The sequence below is a fragment of the Rhipicephalus sanguineus genome, chromosome 1, assembly GCF_013339695.2.
Source record: "Rhipicephalus sanguineus isolate Rsan-2018 chromosome 1, BIME_Rsan_1.4, whole genome shotgun sequence".
In the NCBI taxonomy this organism is placed as follows: Eukaryota; Metazoa; Arthropoda; class Arachnida; order Ixodida; family Ixodidae; genus Rhipicephalus; species Rhipicephalus sanguineus.
In genome coordinates, this window is record NC_051176.1 from 174,946,090 (window position 1) to 174,951,127 (window position 5,038).

Genomic DNA, 5,038 nt, shown 5'->3' on the forward strand with positions numbered 1-5,038 from the left:
CCTCCTTGCGGTATTCAATAGTAAAGGCGAAGTGTGTAAAGAACATCAACTTGAATGCCTGGCACCGTGTGGCGGATTCGATCACAGCATGGGTATCAATACAGATGGTAAATGCCCCGGCAGTCAGACAGTTCTCTCCTGGAACAAAATATTTCCTGTTTAGAAATATTCAGCAATATATTGCAAGTATCCATAGCAATACCTTTGGCAATGATGAAAGGGGAGCACGGCACGTCTGCAACGTTATCTTCACTTGTACTTGCCTGCAATAATAAATGTTACGAAGTTAATTATGCGATAAGTAGCCACTAAAACTCCTGTACCCTGGAGTTCGAACAAGCGTACGAAGACAATTAAAAAGTTAGACAATATTTTTTATCGAACTACATACATTGTAGATGTGATATAAAATAAAAATAAACAAATGCTCTCAATAATAGAAGGTAAATTAAAGCAGCGAACAATTTGAGGAGCAGGCCACTGTCAAATAATCCTCTTACCTTCTGGTAGCTCGAGATGCAGCACCACCTTAGGGCACTATAGCATCAGTGCCAACTTAGTGTGATCCATTATGTTGTGTCTTAGTGCAGGTAATTTGGACTTCCATGACACATAACCATATAAATCCTTCTGGACTCTTCGTTTTCTTTACACTCCTATTTTCATCCTCGGTATCTCGTAGCACTAGCTCAGAGAAGGAACTCTCGGAACACTTTTCTGTGCTGTTCCAATGGGCACTTCATGCAGAATGCATTCATGTTTTGTTTTTTTTTTGTTTTTTTTTGTAGTGCGGCACACTTCATGAAACGTGGCACAGTCGTCTTGGTGGTACCACAGAGACTGCAGCCATACATCGCTGAAATAAATAAAAAAAACTGCAATTACCGAAAGAAATAGACAAGTCTGTTATAACGGTAAGCACTTCTGTAAAGCTCTAAAAAGAAAGGAAAGGAGGCTAATGCCTGACTCTAACAAACATTTTTGCCAATTTAGAGAGAATGAATCTTTAACAATAAATGCTCTACCTAATAGAAACATATTCCTAATGCTTTCAAAGAGCCTTTAAAGACATGCGCATTTGCACGGACGTGAGGCTAAGCATGCAGACGAATAACACCTGAGCACGTGGGCGCGCTCATTGAACTTCCATTGCAGAAAGTGTTTACGCAAGGAATCAACACTGCATGCGCAATGACGTTCGCAATAACGGTTGCTTCGCGTCGACTGTTTCATTATTTGGGCTAGCGAGCCACCAAGTTGCGATTTCCGTCACACTTTTTCGTTACCAGGAATCCATTTATAAAGGGCATGTGGTGGGGAAATTTGTCCAATGATCTGTATCAATCTGGAAAAAGATGGAGCAAAATGTCCTTCGTTTGATGAAAAGCAGAGGGTCAATTGGTTTTTATTTTTACTGAAAAACTCGTTCGAGTTGGGCTAAGCCATTGGGCCAGAAGACGAGTTGCACCTGCCTGCAGGGCCGTAGCCAGAAATTCTTTTCGGGGAGGGGTTCAACCGCTCTTTATGTATGTTCGTGCGTGCATATTTACACATGCAAAACCTAACAATTAATTGGGGGGGAGGGGGGGCGTTGAACCCCCAACCTGGTACGCCATTTCTTGCCTATTACGTTCTGTAAACTATACATAGCATGAAATTTGCTTCTCCGCAAAAGAGCAACACAACATATATGTTCAAAATCTATAGAATATTGAGAATGTTTACAAATCGCAGAACATTTCTAATGAGCAATTTGCTTCATTCATGGAGTGATGCGCTTAAAGGAGTAGATGTTACTTTTTCAGTGGTAATATTAGTGTAATTACAGTTTGTTTCGCATGGCGTCATTTGGCAGGAAACAGCACCGTCAAATAAACAAAGCCCATCTGTCGCGGTAGCATGGCTGGCAAAACACACAGACCATTCCGTCATATGCCAGTCGTATGAGGAGTTCGGGAGCCGCTGTTATCTGCCAAGGTGGTCTTTTTTGTAGCCAACCTGTCGAAAGGGCGGACGTATAGAACGGACGTCCTTCTAAAGCTGTCGGCCAAAACGTGCGCATCTCTTTTTTTTTTTTTTCTGACGCCCTAAACCTCACGCGCGACAGAACGTGCGCGTCAAAGAGATAAAAAATTTTGCGTTCAGCGACGAACACATCTCGTAACTTGGTTGCGTTATTCAAAATTTGTGTCGGTACTTTTGTTCGACGATGGAAGTCTAATAACTACTGCCGCCAAGCACTGGTGAACGAAACGGGCGAGAGCCAACGAAAGATTTATTCGCCCTTCAATACGCCACTAAAAACAAAGTCCGCCTCTCCGGAAACCGGGATTCTTTAAAGGTAGTCACGATCGATGTCCACAATAAGCCTTCACACAGTCCTAGAACAGCGGCGTCGGCGTTGGTGCTCACTGAGAGAGATCACATGTGACATGTGCCACGATTCACCGCCTGTACTACGAGCGCACTTGAGCCTACTTTCCATAGGTGTTCACGGCTTCATGCCGTTGTACGTAAACCACGGATAACAACCGCGTATCTAACATGAGCTTCAGCAGGGAACACGCCAATCCGAAACGCGCCGAGTTTCTCCTACCGAGGAGAAGACGTGCTCCACCGCAACGCAGGCGAAATGCGATGACGCAAGATTGCGCGTGTACGCCTCAAGCCCGTGCCCCCATTGGCTAGTCACTCGAGGTATCAGTTTACCGAGTGGATGTGCCCCACACGTTCATTCGGTAAACTAGGTTTACCTAGGTTATCTATCTTCCGCCAGGAACTTAAAGCTTTGTAAGGAAGGTCATCCAATGATACTACGCCAAGAAGCTATGCGTTCCACATTCCCGCCAGCAATGTTCAAGATACAAAGCATTATACAAGCAAGCAGAACTTATCGTGCAATGACCCCTACAAATCACTAAACGCCGTACACCAAGCCACAACAACATTGCTCAGGGTCATGTTCACTATGCAGGAGAAAGCTACCTATTACACGTATAGATAAACATACAAAAAAAGGAAACGTTTGCACTTTCATTAAAGAAAGAAAGAATTATATGCTCTGTAACGTCGCTCGGTTAGCTGAGTTGAGTTATACACACTTCGTTAGTTTTTAGAGAAAGTCGGGCCAAGCAACAAGAAAAAAATAGGCGCAGAAACACAGAATACACAGGTTTGATGTCATAAAGAAACAAAGCGGGTAAGGTGAACAAATACCTTTCATTATTCTGTACAGCGAAACCTCGTTAATGGCTGCCCGCAGAGAACGCACATGAAGTGTGCTGCGAACGCTGTAGTATGCGCTCTGCAACCGTCCAAGTACAAATTCGCATACCTTGACGTACGCTGCCGCTACCAGCAAAGACATAAATGTGGTACAACAGCAGGCGTTCCTTTAAGCACCAACTTACAAGGCCTCATCAGTATTTCTACCAAAGCATGGAAGGAATTCCGGCTCTCGCACAACGTTGTGGTCGCACGCGCTGCCGATGAAAAGCTGAATTAGAAACTACGCGAGAGCGAATATCGAAAGCGGGCAGGCATATCAACGAGTTATTGTTGTAAGGAAGTCTAGTGAGAAGCAAACCACCCACCTTTCAATGACAGACAAACAAAAAGCAGGAGCAGGAGGGTGCCGTAGCCGCGCTTTACACTGCAGTCATGCGTAGCCGCGCTTCGACGTGAGCGGTAGCCACAGTAGCCATCTTGTAAATGTAGGGGCCCGCGAGGCATGAACGTGGAACCGCAGAAAAGGCTCTGAATATTAATCAATCAAAATAGCATTGTGCGAGAAACCAGAAAAACACGAAATGTTATTTCATGGGCATTTGTAATCTTTGAAGTATTTAAAACTGTGGAGGTTCAATTTTGAGTCGTTTGTTTTGCTGAAGGTCACGAATAACGGGAAATTTCAGTTTCTCTTTTTAACAGATTTCCTTCATGGCACAGTTACAGAAATTTTCTTTCGCGGTACAGAAATTTCATGTATATTATCTCTAAATTTACAACTATTTTTTACAGTGTAGCACGCGTCTAACTATCAAATGATGTTTGCAAGGTTGTTGGATCCTTTATTTGACACGAAAATAGTTAAGTAAACATCTTTGTCTCCATTTACTCCTAAATTTACGTGCGCTGTAACGCGTCACACAATTTTAACTACTGCAGCCAAATGAGATCAGATATCGTCAGTTTCTTTCTCTTTTTGCAGATTATCTGCACATTTCATTTTTTATTTCTAATTCTCTGTCGCAGATGGGCGATTTTAACCCCTGAACTGTATTGTTCGCAGAGGCCTATTACTTGCATGATAGGTCTCCCTGCCTTTCCTTTTCTCGTTTTCTCTCTCTCTCTCCCTCTATGCCAGTACAGTAAGTGCAGTGGGCAGAAACAATCGCTTTGCAACGCACCCAACAACTTGGACGACCGACCTCTGTCGGAAGAAAGGATCCTATGCCATCGACAGGACTTAATGTCACCGAAGAAGGCTGCGCAAGCGCTACCAAGCTTTCTAAGTTCCACCGGCCTGTCTCAACGACGCAAATTGAAACGCCCTTCCTGTGTGTCCGTGTGTGCGTTTTTTTTTTTTACTTTGATCTCTCTCTGTCCTCTTTGCAACCTCCATGTTCCCCACCCCTGTGAAGGATAGCAAACCGGTTACTAGCACCTGTAAACTTCCCTGTCTCTCCTTTCCACCTCTATTCTCTCTCTCTCTCTCTCTGTACATATAAAAATTTACTATGCAGCGGTTACCTTTTTTTTTTTTTATTGAAACGACATTGTGTGCATTCGAGCACAAAAGGAATCGGAGTGCCACTGCATGTCGTAGTGCTTCGGGAGCCATTGTCTCAAAAAATAGTGTCATTCCTATAGTATTTGATAAAAGTGAGTGCGCCTTGCAAGCTCGCCGGCTGCAATATGTAAACTTTCCTTGGGTGTTGTAAAGTGATAAGGTGGATCACAGATAGGTGGTCGAGTTGGTTTGGGTTCATAATGAAGGGACAAGTGGGCAGCGCTAGAACGAATACAAAGGACGAGA